This window comes from Caloenas nicobarica, chromosome 30 (assembly GCF_036013445.1).
Source record: "Caloenas nicobarica isolate bCalNic1 chromosome 30, bCalNic1.hap1, whole genome shotgun sequence".
NCBI lineage: Eukaryota > Metazoa > Chordata > Aves > Columbiformes > Columbidae > Caloenas > Caloenas nicobarica.
In genome coordinates, this window is record NC_088274.1 from 2,535,675 (window position 1) to 2,556,782 (window position 21,108).

Sequence of the window (21,108 nt, forward strand, 5' to 3'; positions counted from 1 at the left end):
AAACTAATACTGTATTTCCCAGAGTAGCCAAAATGCTGCCACAGGGGCTGGTGTCACAGCAGAGGCTGCAGGGAAGACATCAGGAAGTCCTGGACTGGACTCGGCAGTGCACAGGAACTGGATTCAGGGATGCAAGGACTGGAACCAGGATCAGGGTTGCAGGCAGGACAACGGGCAGGCTCCTCTTGAGATGCCGGCCATGGACCAAGAGCTTGAGACGCTTGTGATCTCGCAGCTTTAAACTGTGCATGACGTGGATGGCATGGAACAACTCGGTTTTCAATTGGCGTCACTCGTTCTGTCCACCCCTCCCTGCAAGTACAACCCCCTCACTTATGGGACATAAGAGATTCACCAGCGATGTTGGCTGCTATGGCAAGAAAATATAGTCCTAGGTCTCTTCTGCATACCAGCCCTACTGTTAGCTCAGTAAAACTGTCAATATTGGCCGTTGTCAGCTCTGGAGCAGACAGTGTTTGAAAAACGTGCATCCAACTGCAGAAATATGCAGTTACTTAGAAGAGCTTAAGCTGAAAGGAAAATTCACTAAAAGACAATTAGTCTTGTTTTAACGAAAAGCAGGACAGCCCTCATCACAGTCTGCACCTTCCTCAGAGAGGCAGCAGAGGTGAGGGGCCAATGTCCTGTCTCGGGTGACCAGTGAGAACAGGACAGGTGGAAATGGAATGAGGCTGCGTCAGGGGAAGTTCAGACTGGACATTAGGAGGAAGTTCTTCACTGGAGGGTGGTCGGTCACTGGAACAGGCTCCCCAGGGAAGTGGTCACGGCTCCCAGCCCGTCAGAGGTCAAGGAGTGTCTGGACGATGCTCTTTGTCTTGTGGTTTAGTGTTATGTGGTTGTGCAAACAGTGCACAGCTGGACTCATTGATCCTTATGGGGATCTTATAACTCGAGATATTGCATGATTCTGTGATGTTCAAGCTCAAGAATAGTCCATCCCAGACCCATTTGTGTGTGTGTGTGTTTGTCTCTTTCTGAGCTAACTGGGGAGATGAGGAGATCTCTGGGAGGGATCTAAACCTTACATGTGTCATATGGATGAATATTTTCCTCTAACACAGTCAAGAGTACAGAGAGACATGGCGGGGTTGGGGAGGTGAGGAGCAGGTTCTCCATACAGTGATGGACCTCAGGCAGACTGCTGCTCCTTCCTGTCCACAGCTCCTCAGGGGACACTCTGCAGCAGTATCAATGGGAGAATTCTCCTGTCACTTCTTCTAAGTGCCCTTTCTGTACCTTCCTCCTTCACTACACCCTTGAAACTTATCTAATTAAGCATAGAAGTCTTGAAGACCAGATGTACATGATGGAAGCAACAGGGCTCTATCAGTCTTGTGTGATAACTGCCAGTCCCAGGCAGATACCTCAGGTACCCTGGGGCCTCGGGAGGTTTGCACTGGGGGCTTATGGTCAGACCATGGAGCTCTGCCTGAAAACATGAGAACTGCTCTCAGTTCTTTAAAAAAAAAAAAACAAACAAACAATACAAAACCACAACTCACTCATCAGCTGAAATGATTCAATGTTTTAAATAAAATGTCCATGAATTTCTGTCCTGCCAAAATATGGATTTTTACAATATGTATGAATTGCAGGAGAAGAAATATTGTAGTTACCCTGTGCTTGTATTTCCAGAACTCTGCCTATGATACTGTGTATTTAATCCCCCTGAACATCCAGGTGTTTCTACCTGTCCTTATTCAACCCACCATGTCTGCAGTCGTGTCTTCAGAAGCCTGTCTGGACATTTGCACTTTTCATTGCTCCACAGAGGTTCTTCCTCCTCTCACTCTTTGCTCATTCAGATCCCTCTCACCTTTCTCTGCTTTGAGCTTCAGGCAGGTAAAGCTGAATTGTCTTTCAGCCGTCGCTCTCATACTCCCTGTAGGCAACTCTTCAATTGTGGTGATGGACCTCACTGGAAGTGGATTAAACTAACGATAGAGTACATTTTATTCTTCGTTATGTTCTGTTGTGCCTTCTTTCTCATTGTCTTTTTTTGCTTTTGCCAAATAAAAAAGCCTCTTTGTGCCTATTTGAATCCAGATCTCTAAGGAAAGCACGAGGTACTTCATGGAGAGAAGCTGTAACAATCAGGTGCAAACTTGAGTGGAGAATCTGATGTAAAGAAAAGTGATGTAACCGCCAGGGGGCCAATGAGCAGAACAGGGAGGTTGGAGAGATGAGGAGCAACGGTGTCCATCCCGTGTCTGGCCTCAAGGGACTGCTTTTCCCACCTGTCCAACCTCCTCAGCAGACACTCTGCACCAGTATCCATGGGAGAATTCTTCTCTCACTTCTTCCTAGTGCTCATTCAAAATGTCCTCTTTACCTACCCCCCTGAAACCTCTCTAATGAGCTCTATAATTCTTCAATACTTGAAGAAAATGATGGAAGAGACACGGCTTGTGAGGGCTTGGAGAATTTTAGTGAGCCCATGGAGTATATGAGGCTCATGAAGCTCAGTTATTTAGAAGAGACTCAACAAAGCTCTCAAGGAGCCAAAGGCAAAAGCAAACCCCAAAGTTCCTTGAAGCATTAATGGGCCCCACTGAGGGCTGTTCCTGACAAAGCCTCCCCAGAGACTCGTTAGAGCAGATAATTGGAGGCTGTGATGGCAGGTAGGCCAAGGCCCTGTGCAGGTGGCTCTGATGCTGAGAAACCCCTTGGTTTGCTTTCTGAAGCAGAAAGGAGAAGCCATGACCTCCAGGCAATGGGAAGGGGGATCCTGTCCCTCACACACGGCTCAGGGCTCTTCCTGGGACCGTGGGATGTGGGTGTGCAAGGCCGAGGGAAGGACAACACTGGTACAACAACTTCCACCTTCCCCATGGGGCTGCAAGGAGGCAACGAGGCCCCAGTGCCATGGGGATAACATGTCTTCTCCTGGGCCTCAGTGGCAGAGACAACTGCCATGGCCAAGGGGACAGAGACCTGGGTTCTCTTGGTGCCTTCCAGCCTTGCCAGCGCCCTTTGCCATCTCCACCGCAGGCTGTTCTGCACAGTCCTACACCTGCCCCTCTTTCCCTTCAGGCTGTAGACACCCATCTCCCTTCCCCACCTGCTCTCGCCCCAGCACTTCTGTTCCTTCCCTGATGTGTCTGCACCCTCACTGGCTGTTCTTTGGAACACAAACCATGGGCTGATCCAGCTCCCTCTGGGTGACCTCTTGCACCACGGCACTGCCCTTCCAGGGACATTTCTTCCTCCTGATAACCAGTATCCACTTCCCAATCTGTACTTGGTGGCTTTTTTTTTTTTTCTCTGCTGCTTTTTCCCACTGCTTGAGAAAGCTTTACCACCTTCAGAAACTGCAATTCAAGCAGGGAATCCAACCTGTTAGTCTTCTTGTGGTCTTCCACTTGACCAGAGTGAAGTAACCTCACAATGATCTTCTAAATCCCAGCACTTCTGCTGGCCTTTCAGCTTCTCTGATGGACACAACCATGTCCCTGCTGCTGTCCCGTCATGAACTCAGGTGGGATGGACATGACAGCCCGTCTCCAAGGCCTCTTCCGGGGTAGGGCCTGTGGGTACTTAGGCCGAGGTTCTTTCCCAGCCATGTCCCTGCTGCTGGGCTGTCACCTCCAGAGACAGAAATGACCCCACAGTCCCCTTCACAGCCACGCGCTTCTGACTGGATTATGAGTGTCTGAGACCCAACTGACCTTCAAAATACCACACCCGTCCATCCCCCTCCTTAGCCCCCAGGACCTGACCAAGACTGAAGCGTGTTCTACACAGTCCTGCACCTGCCCCTCTTTCCCTGCAGGCTGTAGACACCCATCTCACTTCCTTGCCTTGCTTGAAGAGAGCCCTTGTCTCACTCATCTTGTCTCACTGTCCTGCTCAAGGCCGGGTGAACCAGGGGAGGTTGTTCAAGGCCTCCACCCACCTTTGCATCACCCTCAAAAGAGCTAAAATCGCATTCTACAGGAGGACGAGTCCAATCCCCTTCCCAGGGACAGAGGCAGGCTGACCAACCTGCAATTCTCCCCATGCTTGTTCTTGCAATGATCCACTCCAAGGCAGCTGAGATCAGTCTCACTGGGCCTGTGTTGTTGGTTCCTCTGTGGGTGAGAGGCCAGTGCTGGCAATGGTGGCTGTGAGGGGCCAGTGCATGATGATTGACCTGAGGCTCCTTCCTCAGGGTGTCCAGTGCACACGGGCACAGCCCAGCCCCTGCTCTGCTGGTCCTGCAGGTCTCTGGCAGGAGGCCTGGCTGTGAGAGGACACTGCTGTGTGCCCAGCCCTGCACACACACACTGTTCAGCTGTACACTGGTGTTGCAACCTGCAGGCTGCTTTCTTGTGCATGTTCTTAAGAGAAACTTGAAAAAGACCTAAGCCTTCAGGCACTGCCCTGTGAACATCACTTTTCTTTACAGAAGTACTGTTACGGAGGCCAGCTCTGTCACACAAGTGCCCATTGCCTGTCCCTGCCTGCGCTCACAGGACTCACACACAGCAGGACGGTGACCAGGCTGCCAGAGCACTCAGGCCTTGCACCAACACAAGGGATGAGAAGGAGAGTGTGGGAGTGGAACGAGAACAGCTCTGGAGGGCCAAGCGCTGCTTCTCCCTGGCAGTGCTGCCAGGCTGGACTCTTCCCCTCCTCCCACCCACACAGGAATTTTCCCTGAACCTCCAAAAGGGCCTTGGAGGAAGGATATAGTGAAAAACAAGTTACTACAGGAATGTTTATGTTGTTTAAGAGACAAGGAGAGCACGGCTCCTCATTTACATAGCCAGTGGTTGTAAAAGAAAAGCAGAGAGAGAATTAGAAAGGGCATGACAACATTATCACAATAAAAAACCAACCAATAACAGAAAATCCAGATGACAGGCTAGGCCAGCAATTAGCTACATTAAAACTCTTATGTAGAAGCAGATGGGCAGTTTATTGCTTCAGAAAACACTAAGATATAAGTTTCCACAGGGCACCCTTGAGCTCCTGGTTCCTCATGCTGTAGATGAGGGGGTTCACTGCTGGACGCACCACTGTGTACAGGACAGACACCACCAGATCCAGGGATGGGGAAGACATGGAGGGGGGCTTCAGGTAGACAAACATGACAGTGCTGACAAACAGGGAGACCACGGCCAGGTGAGGGAGGCACGTAGAAAAGGCTTTGTGCCGTCCCTGCTCAGAGGGGATCCTCAGCACGGCCCTGAAGATCTGCACATAGGACAGCACAATGAAAAAAAAACAGCCCAAATTTAAACAGACAGTATCTACAAGAAGCCAAACTTCCCTGATGTAGGCATCTGAGCAGGAGAGCTTGAGGATCTGGGGGATTTCACAGAAGAACTGGTCCAGGACATTGCCCTTGCAGAGCGGCAGTGAAAATGTATTGGCCGTGTGCAGCAGAGCAGCGAGAAACCCAGTGGCCCAGGCAGCTGCTGCCATGTGGACACAAGCTCTGCTGCCCAGGAGGGTCCCGTAGTGCAGGGGTTTGCAGATGGCAACGTAGCGGTCATAGGACATGATTGTGAGGAGACAATATTCTGCTGTACCACAGAAAAAGGAAAAAAAGACCTGTGCAGCACATCCTGTGTAGGAAACGGCACACGTGTCCCGGAGTGAATTGGCCATGGATTTGGGTACAGTGCTGGAGATGAAGCCCAGGTCAAGGAAGGAGAGGTTGAGCAGGAAGAAGTACATGAGGGTGTGGAGGTGCTGGTCACAGGCTATGGTGGTGATGATGAGGCGGTTGCCCAGGAGGGCAGCCAGGTAGATGCCCAGGAAGAGCCAGAAGTGCAAGAGCTGCAGCTCCCGTGTGTCTGAGAATGCCAGGAGGAGGAACTGGGTGATGGAGCTGCTGTTGGACATTTGCTTTTCCTGAGCATGGGGCAGTGTCATGAGAAAAAAAAAAAGACAGTGAGAAGCCAGGGGAAAGTCCTCTGACAATAATCAAACCAACTCCCATAGACCCTCCCCTGTTACACACAGACACCCTTTTCTTTTTCTAGGAGAACTTTCTTCAGCACTGTGGCTGGAGCCCTGCTTGGTGCTGGCCAAATGTGCAACCAAAAGCAGGGCCTCTGCCCATGGGCTCTCGCTAAGTCAGCCCAGCTCTGCTGAAGTGCAGTCAGGGAACGGTGGGGACTGTCCTAGTTCTGCTAACATAGAAGGGCGGTCAGCACTTGCATTCCCAGTGATAAGTAACAGAGATGGTGAATGAAGTTTAGGAGTTCCAGGGTTTTTACACGTCCCCCCATGGTCACTGCAGAGTTTTGTTGGGTGTCATAAACCCTCAGCATTTCTACTGTGCTCAGGGAGAACAGAGCGAGTCCCGCAAAGCAAGAGAACATGTGTGGCTTAGTACAGAGTGAGGGCAGCTGCTCTGTCCCTCTGTCTTGCTCCAGCTGCCCTGGGCTGGCACCTTTCTGAGATGGAGGCTGATCACACTCCCATGCTACCCTGAAAAGCCACCAGGCACTGCTGAGAGCAGAAGGATGCACCTCAGGCCACAACATGACTAACCCTTTCCCAAGGTCTCAGTACCCCGCATTTACTCCAGAACACACATGGCTCATTCCCCAGCCCCACAGACTGCATTGCCCACACCCCACAGGGCAGAGGAAAGCTGGGACACGTGTTCCCATGGACACAGCTGCAGGAAAGGACCCACAAGGTCAGGCTGTGACTGCAGCTGAAACTCCCATCCCCAGAGAGCCTGACAGCAAGAACAAGATCACAACAGCAGTGACCCAGAGCAGTGGAGCAAGAAGGAAAATGCGGTGAGGATGGGTGTGAGAGAGGCCAGGGCAGAGGCAGCCGGGCACTCAGACAGCGTCACCCTTCCCCAGCTGTGCAGCCACCTCCCACACACCAGCATTGCCGGGCAGCTGCTCTCAGCCCCTGTGCTCTGCAGAGGGAACTGGAGCTCTGGCTGCACAGGAGCTGGTTCATGCCTTGGAGCCCCCGGCCCTGAGGGCAGAGGCTTTGCTGGGTGGGAGAGGAGGCGAGGGGGCTGCTCAGAGGAGGGATCTGCATTGGAGGGCTTCGTACAGAGTTTCCCGCATTCTCCCTCCTACAACATTTCTGTTTTCATTTTCCTCTCCTTCCCAGATCATACCCTTGCTGCAGGGAGATTTTCCTCCTGGGAGGTGTTTCCCTGTCCATGTCTTTTCCCTGTCAGCACTCACAGACCATCCCACCCTCTGTGCCCTCACTCGGGCCCTGCAGATCCTCCCTGTTTGCAGGGCACTGCCTGGGGGCATCTTCCTGTTTGCTGCACGGAAAACAGGACAGGTCAGCCTCAGGCTGGTGGGTTCAGCAGATGTGATGCTGCTGCTGTCCATAGGCAGAGGAGTGGCTGAAGGGATGTTCTGAGTCTTCTGGCAAATGTACTGATCACTCAGAGCTGCAGTTCAGGAGTTTCAGTGACTTGTTAAAACTTGAGACCTCCTTCTGCATTTATCCTTTCCTACACCTCCCTCCCCCCAGTCTTGGAAGAGGAAACTGAAAGGACAGACTCAGGAAAGCTCGTTATATCTACAGTAATAACTCTATAGACCTTGTGCCTGAAACGTCCAATTGGAAGTAGTCTGCAGTGAGCTGGAGCTGTGAGCAGCCCTGACCCACGGAGAACCCAGCAGCAGAAGGACCCTGCCCTGCCGGGGGTCGCTCCTTCCCCCCACAGCTTCTCCCCTCAGTGCTGTTGGGATCTCCCCAGGCAGGCTGAGCGCTGACCCTGGCAGGCAGCAGAGTCCCTGCCCCAGCACAGCCCTGGGGTGCAGGGACCCTGCTCTGCAGGACAGCCCTGGGCAGCCCTGGGTGCTCCCCCTGCAGTCACCCTCAGCAGAAGGTGCCATCATGCCCTTTCCCACTGACAGGGCAGCAGGGAAGCTCTGCTCTGGAGTGTGTTCTTCTCTACAACAGAGATAGTGTGTGAGAGACCTGAGAGATCCTGCAAACTGTGTCATGTGCCAGCTTTAGGAGGTCCCTCCAGGAAATGCATCTGCATTGTCCTACATGCAGAGACTTACCGTGTTAGGACTGTGAAGATTTGTCTCTCAATGAGCCCTCAGCAACCTACGACCTACATTGCCTTTCCCCTCTCTGTGCCTGGCTCCTGTCCCCTCGGTGCTGCAGGCAGAGCCCTCAGCCCTGCTGCGCTTTGCAGAGGAGCTGCTCCTGGGCAGAGCTGTCTCTCTGCAGCGCTGCCGCTTGCCATGAACTCCCTCTGTCCCAGGAGCCCAGCCCAGCTCAGCAGTACAGGAGCAGCCCATGATGTCCCTTTCTCTGGCCCGTCCTGGCTCTCTTGTGGTGTTCCTGGATCTCCAGGGGAATGTGCCATGAAACAGTGTGAAGTAATCACTGATGTTTCTTCTCTCACCTGTACAGAGACACTTCTTTCCTGCAGTAGCATTGTTCATATTAGAAAAAAATTTGGGCATGGGAAACATTTTTGCTTGTCCCATCATTAGACAGGGCACCCTGAAGTTTATAGCAAAGGATCAAATTTTTCCAAGCTGGGGAGGAATATCTTCAGTTGAAGGAATTTAGGCATTTTATTCTGGTTTTATACTCCTAGGGCTAGAGAGACATCTAGCAACCTTTGGCCATGTCATGTCTGTGCTCTGAAGCAAAGCCTTTGCACCCATGGGCTCTTGGACACTTGGTACCAGGTTTCCTTGGGGCAGGTCAGAGCTGGGCTGGTGCCACAGCTGGGGTGGTTCAGCCCAGATGGGAGGCAATGTCCTCAGCCAGGGACCTGACTGGCTGAGCTGGAGCTGTCAGTGTTGCAGAAAGAGCTGTGACACGGATGGAATAAACTGCCAAGGCAGGGTGGCAGAAGTTAGTTCATGTGGTCTTCAAGGACAGCAGCCTCCAAGTGCAGCAACAGTCCAGATTAAAACTCAGTCTAGACCTGTAAGGGAATTCAAGGGCCTAATTATGAGCTGTTACTACTTCAGGAACAGTTAAAGGAGAAAGAAAGACACTGGGTGGCCATGGATGAATTTAATCAGTGAAAGAAGTGAGAATTCCTGTGTCTTCTTGTCCTCCATCTTCACCAGCAACGTCTCCCAGGGCTCTGTGACTGGACGCAGGAATATGGAGGAGACCAACCAGCAGTGGATGGGGATCAAGTCAGGGGTCCCTGGCACTAACACAATCCTTTCCAGTCTATGAGACAGGAGGAGCAGCATCCCAGGAGCTGAGACAGCAGGACCATGTCACAGTGAGGCCACTCTCCACCATCTTGGAAAGCTCATGGAGACTGGGGGGACTCCCTGACCACTGGCAGCTCTCACATAGTGTGTGCATTTCTCAAAAATGGCCAGTGGATGAGCAGGGGAACTAAGGGCTGTGCCCCAGAACGTGGCCACTGGGACACCATTTCTGGGTGTCTGGAAGAGAAGGTGACGGGGTTTACCCAGGGCAGGTTGTGTCTGTCCATCCTCTTTGCTTTCTGTGAGGAAAGGACAGGGTTGCAGGACGTGGGGAGAGCAGTGGTGGTCTGTTACCTGGCAGTCAGCAAGGCATTCAGCATCATCCCCCACAATATTCTTGTGTCCAAGGTAGGATATTATGGTCTGTGTCAGTGTGCAAGTAGAGGGATAAAAATAATCTGGATGATTGGGCTTGGAAAGGTGCTATAGTAAGGGAGAAACTTCCCAATCCTGAGGACAGTCAAGCACTGGAAGCTGTTTCCCAGGAGTGCACATCCACTCTACCCCAGAAAGTGTCCAAGATGTGTTTGGATAAAGCCCTGAGTAATCTGGTCTGATCCTGCTTTGAGCAGGAGGTTGGTCAAGAAACCTCTCGAGGTCTCATCCAGCCTGAATGATGCTGTCCTTTCATCCCCTTCATGTATTCTATTTAGGGAGAGCTCTCAGGATCTCTCTGACTACAGGAATCATTCACATGAGCTCCAGGGCTGCTTTACAAGTGCCCCCAAACAGTCCTGACCACATCTTGTGCATCCCTTTTCATTTGCCCCAACCCAGCGTCTTCTTTTTTGCTGTCCTCATGCCCACCTTGTTGATCCTTTCAGAGCAGGTTGCTCAGCAGGTGTCAGCATCCGTGTACAGAGTCTGCACATCAGCCAGGCAGCAAAGCCATAGTTACAGAAATGGAGACAAGGCTCTTGATCAGCTCCTTGCACCCAGGAATCGGCACCTCTTGTCTGCTGAGATTCCTGGGAACACCTGAACTTTAAGTGCAGAGCATGTGAGTCCTCATTGGGTATCCTGGCTTGTCTCCTGACCCATGTGATGCTTTGGGCTGTAAAGAGAATCAAAACCAGCCATTTGACTGGGGTAGTTTCATTTGACATGTGTCATGCAGGGCAGAACTCCAGTTTCTGTTGCACTTTCAGGACTTCAGAGACTGGAAATGCAGGTGATGGTGAGTGTCAGTGGACACCACATAAACATTCTGGCTTCCTTTGTGCCTTTGCACTGATCTGGGATCTGTTCTTTGGCTTACTTTGCCAAAAAAAGAAACAACTCCCCTATGCCACCTCCACCTCACAACAGAAAAAAAGGAGAAAAATTAGGAAAGGCAGGAGTGAGAGAAAATTACTAAGAACTTCATGCAAAAGGTGAACTACTGAGGTGTACAAGCTGTTTTGAGAAGCAAGAATGGGAATGGAATTAAAGAGCTTCAGCTCATGAATATCACTGAGAATAAGGAGTTATCTGTGACTGTTATTAGTGATAGTGCCGTTATTCAAAAACATCCTTGAGAGCTTCTCTGTTCTCTGTTGGCTCCAAAGCTCAGCCTGCTCGGATTTTGAAAGGATGACTTCAGACCTCTGCCACCCAAATCTCTATAACCTTCTCTCATCGAAGCTCTTGTACTCCAGGAAGGGGAAACTCCCAATGCAGGCACCAAACCAGTGCCCAACCTGCCTGGAGAGCCAGGACAGTTGTGCCACACAACAGCCACCCTCGAGGGAAGCTGGAAGTGATGGGAATTGAAGTGGTTTCAGCTGCAATCATAGAATCATAGAGTTATAGAATCATAAAATCATTTAGTTTGGAAAAGACACATAAGATCATCGAGTCCAACTGCATCTTCTAACATTGCCAAGTCCAACACTAAACCATATCCCTTAGCACCACATCTATATGTCTTTGAAATTCCTCCAGGGATGGAAGCCCAACTGCTGAGCTGGCAGGACACCATTGGCTGCAGTTAGACATAAGATACTTGTCATAACTGTGAGTTCAGACCTCAGCAGAATTTCTCATACCCCTCATTGAGGAGGGCAGGGTGTTGGGGAGATGTGAACACGTTCCAGTTTCCCACATCCCAGGACAGAGCCCAAACCATCCTTCCCTTGACCTCTGGCATCCCATTTCTTGAGATGCAAAGCTGGTGGGCCTTCTGTGGATAATCATGTTAAAACGCATCAATACTCCTTCAAGTGATCATGTAATTTGTCTAAGAATGATCAGTAAAAAAAAAAAAAAAATAGGAAAAGGTAAACCTGCCCAAATATAAATATCTGCAACATTTCAGTCTGCATGTGTGGCAGCCCCACTGGCAGTGCCCATCAAATAGGTATTTACACTATAAGGCTTGATACCCCATCCACAAGTACGTATCTAAGTGGTTCAGATGAAGGGTGGTCTGGCAAAAGTCACCCTGTTCCTCCCCCAGGTGCATGGACACTGCGCATTTGCCTGTCCAGAGAGTGGCATAAGCTGGATCCCCTTCTCGGGACAGACTCCTTCCAGGAGAGATACAGACACGGGGGTAACTCATCAGGTCTTCATGGCATTTCACTCCGCATCCGTTTTTATGTAATTGGTGATTTCCTGGGATTAGCCTTTCTGCACAAATGATCATAAAAAGACAACCACTTACTAACACATAGTCATAAAGGGGCTGTTATGGACAAGAAAGCTCAGCATGGGCTCTGGAGAGAGCGAGGAAGTTTATAATAAGCACCAGGAAGAACCAAGAAGCTCAAGGCCTCTTCTGAGGAGCAGGAGACCCTGAGCAGCCGTGACTGGCCATGTGTAGGTGTGGGAGAGGGTCAGGGCATGTCAGGGAGAAACAATGAGACGGCCGATGGCTTTAGTGAACCCTTACAGCCATGTCTGAGCCCAGAAATGGAAAGCAGTTGACGTGTGCAGGTGGAGGAGGAATAGGAGGAAGATTTTCCTGGGAAAATGGAAGGAAGAAAGGCCTCTCTTGGGCTAATCGTGTATGGTAGTGACATTTCCATCTTGTGGGCATGGCTGTGCCTGGGAGATGGGGAATCGCTGCTGCTGGGGGTGGCTGTGCTCAGGCATGGCCCATGAGCTGACCTTGCTCTGCTCCTCTCTTACGCTCCCCACACTTGGATGGTCCTCAGGAACCATCCATGAACCTGGTGGATGCTTGAACATCCTGGAGTGATGGGGTACAGCTACAAATAGAGGTTTCAAGCAAGTTTGGGACTGGGACATTGAGGTGACTGGTGACCATTGCCAGGTGTATGAAAGAAGCTGGAAGAGTTGCAAGGAACTCACAGGCATTTCCAACTCCACAGAAAACCAGAGCCTTGCAGTTAAAGCAACAGCACCTGACATAAAACCCACCCCCAAAACACAAAACACTGTCCACAGGCAAAGCCTTGAAAAACATTTGAGAAAAATTTGCAAGGTCCCAGGGGTCAGGGCTCAGCCATTCTGGGTATAAACAAGCATCAAGGGCTGACATGGCACCAGAGCCACCTCCACATTGCCCTCACCACCTGTAACCAGTGTCTCCAAGTCTTTCCTTCACCAGCCTCCAGGGACAGGGACCTCGACTGGTTGTTTCCTTCACAGCTGTGTCAGTGATGGCCCTTCATGGGGTCCCAAACACCCTCAGAAACTTGGGGTTTGCTTCTGCCTTTCACTTCATTAGAGCTTTGTTCATTCTTTCAGTAGCTGCAGTTCAGCATCATGGCACCAGAGGGCTCATAACATCTAAAATGCCCTTTCATAGCAAGCCTCTGGGCATCATTTTCCAAAGGGCTTCAAGTCTGGTGTGGGTGATTAGAGAGATTTCAGGAACAGCCAAACAGAGAGCATTTCCTTAATAAATAGCCATAAACCAGTACTTTTTCTGCTTCCTTCCCTGCTCACCCTTCCCTCCCTTTCCAGAACAGGTGGTCTCAGCAGTCTCCTGTTCATATTGATCTGGAGCGTCTCCTGATAAAGATTGAAGATGTCAGAAAAGTGGGTGCCTGAATCACCGCGTGAGTGAGGAGACAGGCCAGGACAGCTCAAGAGGAGTCACACTCCTCTGGACCAAGAGGTGGGTGTTCCTGGGAATGTCAGGTGCCACAGCACAGCGATACTTGTGTTCAGGGAGCTGGTGAAATGACCCATTTCCTTTTCTGTCATGGTGTCTGAGTTTACTCAATTAACCCCTGACTTGAGCCCCATCCACTCCTGGGTGTTCTCCAGACTCCTGCCTTCAGGAACGAAGTCCCAGGAGACCTTACTGGTGAAGATGGAGGCAAAGAAGCTGTGAAGTACCTCAGTCCTGTCTGCTTCTACTCTTACAAAGTCCAGCAGCAGGTCCATGTTACCCTGGTTGATTATTTTACTGTAGGGAAGCAGTGTCAGCTCATCTGGCTGCCCTCAGCCTCCCCTGCAGGTTTCAAGTCCACGGCAGCTGTGGCATCATCGCCACATCAATGGAAAACATTTCTAAATTCCTCCTTTACAGCTCGACATGCTCCCACCTCCTGTGTGTTGCCTTTTTCCCCTGGAGCTCCATCAGTTCAGACGAGCAGCCTCACAAGATAAATGCTACTTCTTGTAGGTACTCAGAGAGATCATTCCCGTTCTTAGAGCAGGCTGTCCTGTAAGGCTTGTCAGATTTCCTGAGCTCCTTCAGCCTTCAGATCTGCTTCCCTGGCACCACCTCTATCAGCCCCCCCAGTCATGTCAAAGTCTTCTCCTCTGGAGCCCACCAGCCTGTGCTCTGCTGCTGGCCTTCCTCCCTCCACTCTGGTGCCTGGGACCCCACTGTTTCCTGCTCACACCAGCCAAGGTGGACACTGATGTTCACATCCTCGACCAGCTCTGCCTTGTTTGCCAGTTCCAGATCCAGGTGAGCATCACCCTTGTTGACCCACCAGGCAGACATGTTAAGAACTTGGCCCAAGATGCTCTGGACTGTTGGCACCTGCCGCTTTGCCTGGCCAGTGAATACCAGGGCAATTACAGTTCCCCATAGGAACCTGCTCATTGACTGGAGACTTCCTCTGGTTGCTGATAGAACATCTTTTCCATTTCTTCTTCATGGTCAAGGAGTTTGTAAAATCCAACACGTTGTCACCCTGTATTGGGTTTACATGGCCAAGCCTTGGAACTGGGCTGAGTGTGGCTGTGCTACAGTTGTCACTTCTCTGAGAAAACAACAGGAGTTTGACTGACGTCAGACAGAACCAATTTCAGCTGGCTCCAAGATGGACCCACTCCTTGCCAAATCTGAGCCACTCAGTGATGCTGACAGCACCTCTGTGATATTGTCTTTGAGAATGGGTAAAAAACACTGCACAACAGCAGGTGGGAGAGAGGAGGCAGGGAATGTGAGGGAAAAAACACTGCAGACACCAAGGTCATACCCCATGGGACCCAAGCAGGTCCCTCAGCAGGCCAAAGCCTGCTCTCCTGAAATCCTGCTCTTTGCCTTGTTATCATCTTCCAGGAGCCTCAGCTCTCCTTTCTCATCCCTGACTGCTACATCCCTGACCAACTCTTTCTGGTTTGTAGGTGGGAAGTCCCACAGGGCACCTCACCTCACTGACTCCTCTGTTGTCTATGAGATCCAAACCCATCCTGGATGGCTGGTACCTTGCAAATATTGGGATATCTTAGGTCTGCTGTGAGGAAACGACCCTGTAAACATGAGGCTACTTTCATCTATCTGAAGGAGGCCTCATCTAATTCCTCTTCCTCATCAGTGAGTCTGTTGCTGATGTCCACCCACCACAACATTGCCCATGTTGTTCTGCCCTCTCATGCTGACTCCTCAGCTCAGAGCTGATATTCTCTGTCCCCAGGCAGAACTCCACACATTCCTGCTGCTCCCTCACATAAAGGGCAACTTCCCCTCGGAGTCCAGACCTCTGGCATGATGAGCACCAGACCCCCAAGACCCCCAGTTTCTCCAGGAGGGGCTATTTGTAGTGCCCTGAAACTCCTCATGCTGTTATCTTTGGAGAGACACCCTCATCAGGATAAGCCAACTGCAGGTAAACATCAAGAGCTGACCACAAATGGATCTTCAGTCCAGGGAGGGTCCAGACCTTGAGAAACTTTGGCATTCCACCATCAGAAAGCTCTGCAGGAGCTTTATGGGGGCAGGAGAATAACCCCATCCATCAGGACAGACCAGGACCTGACACGCTGAGCGGTGACCCTGAGGAGAAGGGCCTGGGCACTACAAGGGCCGCCACACAAGCCCGTGCTGCACGCTCACCATGAACAAGGCAGCTGCACACGGGGCTGCATGAGGAGGAGAGTGGGGACCCAGACACCTGGAGTTCTCATCCCATTCGGTTCAGCACTGGTGTGACCCCACACACACGGGTGTGTGCCAGTGTGCGGCTTCCCAGTTTGGAGAGCTAGGGAGGAACTGGAGAGTGCAGGGCTCTGCCAAGGCAGGGTTCAGGACCTTGTGCACATGGTGTGGGATGCTGAGGGACCTGGTCTGCTTTGGCCCAGCAGCGCTGGGGAGGCTGCTGCAGTGTAGGAATAGACTGAGAGTGCTTGAAGGGTGGTTTCAGAGATGGTGGAGCTTTTCATCATAGTGGGAAAGAGCTTGAGAAAGAAATCGCACCACAAAGTGTAGCTGGAGAGGTTCCAGCTGGACATGTGGAGGAAGGAATGTGACTGGAAGGGCAGTGCTGTGGTGGAACCGGTCACCCAGAGGGAGTCTGCATCAGCCCAAGGCTTTGTGCTTCAAGGAACAGCTGGGGAGGATGGAGAGAGATCAGCAAAGGAAGGAAGATGCTCAGACAAGAGCAAGGTGGGGCAGCAGGGGGGATGTCTCCAGCCTGCAGGGAAAGAGGTACAGGTGATGCCACACCATAGCACAGGCTGTCGTGGAGATGATCAAGGGATGTAAAGAGGCTGAAAGCCCCCCAACAGACATGAGCTCCTTCTCCCCTCAGCTATGGCTGTTGTCTCCACCTCTGATGCCTGTGAGGACACACCTTGTCCTTACAGCACAGGGGCCTCATGGCCTCCTTGTCCCCAGCCAGGAACCTGGGAGGTGTTGGACCATAGTCCTGCCCTTGGCCTTGCCCCACATCGCAGAGTCCCAGGAAGAGCCCTGGGCAATGTGGGAGGGACAGGATGTGATGTTGCAGGGGATGCGGGTCAGGGCTTGGCCCTTTGGTTAATGAAACACATCCAGGTTTCCTGATCATCAGAGAGACCTTCACCTTGTTTTTCCTGACCTGTCATCTCTGCCTCCAGTTTTCTTCTCTAACCAGACGCTGGGGTCAGTTCCTCGGTAGTGTTCCTCAGTGGGACCCATTGACATTACAGGAAACTTTGGAGTTTGAATGAGACTTTGACTTCTTGAGAGGTTTCTTCAACTTCCACTCTGTGTCTGAGGTTCATGGACTCAGCACCAAAGCCACCAGAGGGGTCATTAAAGCGCCTTGGGCTGCTCCTGTGCTGCTGAGCTGGGCTGGGCTCCTGGGACAGAGGGAGCTCATGGCAAGCGGCAGCGCTGCAGAGAGACAGCTCTGCCCAGGAGCAGCTCCTCTGCAAAGCGCAGCAGGGCTGAGGGCTCTGCCTGGGGATCTCAGGGAGACGAGCGAGGCAGAGAGACCTTGAAGGTGGTCAGGATTGGGAGGATGACTGAGAGCTCACTGGAGGAGAAATCTTTGCAGCCCTTGCCATGGTAAGTCTCTGGGTGCAGGGCAATGCAGCTGGAACCCATGGAGGCAACTCCAAAAACTGGCACAGCCACAGCTGGTGGGATCTGTAAGGACACAGATCTTGTCAGGCAATTTCAAACAGCTGCGAAGCCGGGTGAGCACCCAGGGCTGCCCAGGGCTGTCCTGCAGAGCAGGGTCCCTGCACCCCAGGGCTGTGCCGGGGCAGGGACTCTGCCGCCTGCCAGGGTCAGCGCTCAGCCTGCCCGGGGAGATCCCAACAACACTGAGGGGAGAAGCCGTGGGGGGAAGGAACAGCGTGTGGCTGGGAAGGGTCCTGCTATGAAGTGAGTGCTGAGTGAGTCAAGGCTGCTCACAGCTCCAGATCACTTTAGGACATTCCCAGGAGACTCTTAAAGAAGCACAGCAAGACAGGGGCTCTGTGAAAGAGAAGGATCCTATTTATCAGTCTCACATTCTCAGTTATCTATGTGGCCAATGGGACAGAGAAACTCATGTCTCAGTTCAGATGGAGGCACTGAAATGTCAAATCTGTTACTCTTAGCAGTGCATAAACCTGTGAGTATCAGAAATCAACACACCCTAGCTTCCAGACAGCATCAGGATGACTTTTCCAGCCTCATCAGGGCTGGTCTGATGTTCCCATCAGAGCCGGCCCACACAGAGCTGCCCCTGGGCAGTGCCCGGCTGCTGGGAGGGGTCTGCGGGGCAGAGCTGAGCACACAGCGGCTGGAATGGGGTCTGTGACACTGACAGGAGGAGACATGGGGACAGAGACACAGCTGCAGGCAGGGACAGCTCCAGGCAGCAGAGCAGGGGGTGTTCAGGAGCTGTTTTGCTCCTTCTCTGCAGGTGGCTGCTGGGTGTTGTCTGCTGGGCAATGATCGGACTGTCCCTTTAGCACATCCCATCTTCAGGAGCCCTGACTCTGCTCTGCCTGTCCTGCTGGGCTCGCCAGCTGCCCCCAGAAAGGCCCAGCTCTGCTGTAGGATCCCAGGAGTGCTGAGCCTTTCCTTGGGGTCCGCACTCTCCTGCCAGAGTCCTTTGCTTCTCTCGGTGAGGGGTCATGTCCTGCTGTCTCCATCACATCTCCACCTCTGGGCTGGGACAGAGAAGAGTTTGCAGATCTGCCCTTTCAAACAGGGCTCCCTGCTCCAGTGTGAGTCCAGTTTTGGGTTTTCTTTTAAAGAGAGGTTTGTTTATGAAGTTGTTTTTAAGGCAGCACAAGTGAAAGCACAGGACAAATGGGTAAAAGCTGCTCTCCTAACTCACACTGAGCCACAGAGAGGTGAGCCCTTTTGCCTGTCCTGTCTCAAGACTCTTCACATTTTCAGTCATATATATGAGGATTTCAACCCCTACAAAAATCCAGTCATGAGATGTGATGGTGGAAAATTAAAAACACAGAGAAAATCCTAATAATGACATGCTAAGCCTCTGCTCTGCAGCCCATGCTCTTAAGTGTCAAGAGAGCAGGTATTGAAGTTTTTCATTAACGGTGCATAACATATGACATTGCTTGTGAACACCAGAGCTCTCAAACCAGCTCCCCTAAGTCTCCGCTGCAGCAGGGCAAAGCTGGCTGCTGGGCCCCAGATGAAGAGAGGTCCTGCTCCTCACAGCACACTCGGCCAGCACATAGCAGAGAAAGGAAATGCATTTCAAATGGGGCTGGGCGTGAGGAAAAATGGAGTGGCTTTGCCCAGAGGAGTATGTCCTGTTTTTAAGATGTCATTTCCTTTTTGGAAGAGTCCCCACAGCAAGAAACAACAAATGTCCAACAGCAGCTCCATCACCCAGTTCCTCCTCCTGCCATTTGCAGAGACACGGGAGCTGCAGCTCTTGCACTTCTGGCTCTTCCTGGGCATCTATCTGGCTGCCCTCCTGGGCAACGGCCTCATCATCACCACCATAGCCTCTGACCAGCACCTGCACACCCCCATGTACTTCTTCCTGCTCAACCTCGCCCTCCTCGACCTGGGCTCCATCTCCACCATTGTCCCCAAATCTACGGCAAACTCCCTCTGGGACACCAGGGCCATCTCCTACGCAGAATGTGCTGCACAGCAGTTTTTTTCTATCTTCTCGTTCACAGCAGAGTATTCTCTTCTCACCATCATGTCCTACGACCGCTACGTTGCCATCTGCAAACCCCTGCACTACGGGACCCTCCTGGGCAGCAGAGCTTGTGTCCACATGGCAGCAGCTGCCTGGGCCACTGGGTTTCTCAATGCTCTGCTGCACACAGTCAGTACATTTTCACTGCCGCTCTGCAAGGGCAATACCCTGGACCAGTTCTTCTGTGAAATCCCCCAGATCCTCAAGCTCTCCTGCTCAGATGCCTACATCAGGGAAGTTTGGCTTCTTGTAGTTAGTGTCTGTTTAACTTTTGGCTGTTTTGTTTTCATTGTGGTGTCCTATGTGCAGATCTTGAGGGCAGTGGTGAGGATCCCCTCTGAGCAGGGACGGCACAAAGCCTTTTCCACGTGCCTCCCTCACCTGGCCGTGGTCTCCCTGTTTGTCAGCACCACCATGTTTGCCTACCTGAAACCCCCCTCCATCTCTTCCCCATCCCTGGATCTGGTGGTGTCTGTCCTGTACTCAGTGGTGCCTCCAGCAGTGAACCCCCTCATCTACAGCATGAGGAACCAGGAGCTCAAGGATGCCCTATGGAAACTCATATCTTACTGTTCTGTGAAGCAATAAAGTGCCCATCTGCTTCTACATAAGAGTTTTAATGTAGCTAATTGCAGGCCCAGCCTGTCATCTGGATTTTCTGTTATTGGTTGGGTTTTTTATTGTGATAATGTTGTCATGCCCTTTCTAATTCTCTCTCTGCTTTTCTTTTATAACCACTGGCTATGTAAATGAGGAACCGTGCTCTCCTTTTCTCTTAAACAAAATAAACATTCCTGTAGTAACTTGTTTTTCACTATATCCTTCCTCCAAGGCCCTTTTGGAGGTTCAGGGAAAATTCCTGTGTGGGTGGGAGGAGGGGAAAAGAGTCCAGCCTGGCAGCACTGCCAGGGAGCAGCAGCGCTTGGCCTTCCAGAGCTGTTCTCGTTCCACTCCCACACTCTCCTCCTCATCCCTTGTGTTGGTGCAAGGCCTGAGTGCTCTGGCAGCCTGGTCACCGTCCTGCTGTGTGTGAGTCCTGTGAGCGCAGGCAGGGACAGGCAATGGGCACTGCTGTGACAGAGCTGGCCTCCGTAACAGTACTTCTGTAAAGAAAAGTGATGTTCACAGGGCAGTGCCTGAAGGCTTAGGTCTTTTTCAAGTTTCTCTTAAGAACATGCACTAGAAAGCAGCCTGCAGGTTGAAACACCAGTGTACAGCTGAACAGTGTGTGTGTGCAGGGCTGGGCACACAGCAGTGTCCTCTCACAGCCAGGCCTCCTGCCAGAGACCTGCAGGACCAGCAGAGCAGGGGCTGGGCTGTGCCCGTGTGCACTGGACACCCTGAGGAAGGAGCCTCAGGTCAATCATCATGCACTGGCCCCTCACAGCCACCATTGCCAGCACTGGCCTCTCACCCACAGAGGAACCAACAACACAGGCCCAGTGAGACTGATCTCAGCTGCCTTGGAGTGGATCATTGCAAGAACAAGCATGGGGAGAATTGCAGGTTGGTCAGCCTGCCTCTGTCCCTGGGAAGGGGATTGGACTCGTCCTCCTGTAGAATGCGATTTTAGCTCTTTTGAGGGTGATGCAAAGGTGGGTGGAGGCCTTGAACAACCTCCCCTGGTTCACCCGGCCTTGAGCAGGACAGTGAGACAAGATGAGTGAGACAAGGGCTCTCTTCAAGCAAGGCAAGGAAGCGAGATGGGTGTCTACAGCCTGCAGGGAAAGAGGGGCAGGTGTGGGACCGTGTAGAACAGCCTGTGGTGGAGATGGCAAAGGGCGCTGGCAAGGCTGGCAAAGGCTGGCAAAGCGTGTAGAACACGCTTCAGTCTTGGTCAGGTCCTGGGGGCTAAGGAGGGGGATGGATGGGTGTGGTATTTTGAAGGTCAGTTGGGTCTCAGACACTCATAATCCAGTCAGAAGCGCGTGGCTGTGAAGGGGACTGTGGGGTCATTTCTGTCTCTGGAGGTGACAGCCCAGCAGCAGGGACATGGCTGGGAAAGAACCTCGGCCTAAGTACCCACAGGCCCTACCCAGGAAGAGGCCTTGGAGACGGGCTGTCATGTCCATCCCACCTGAGTTCATGACGGGACAGCAGCAGGGACATGGTCG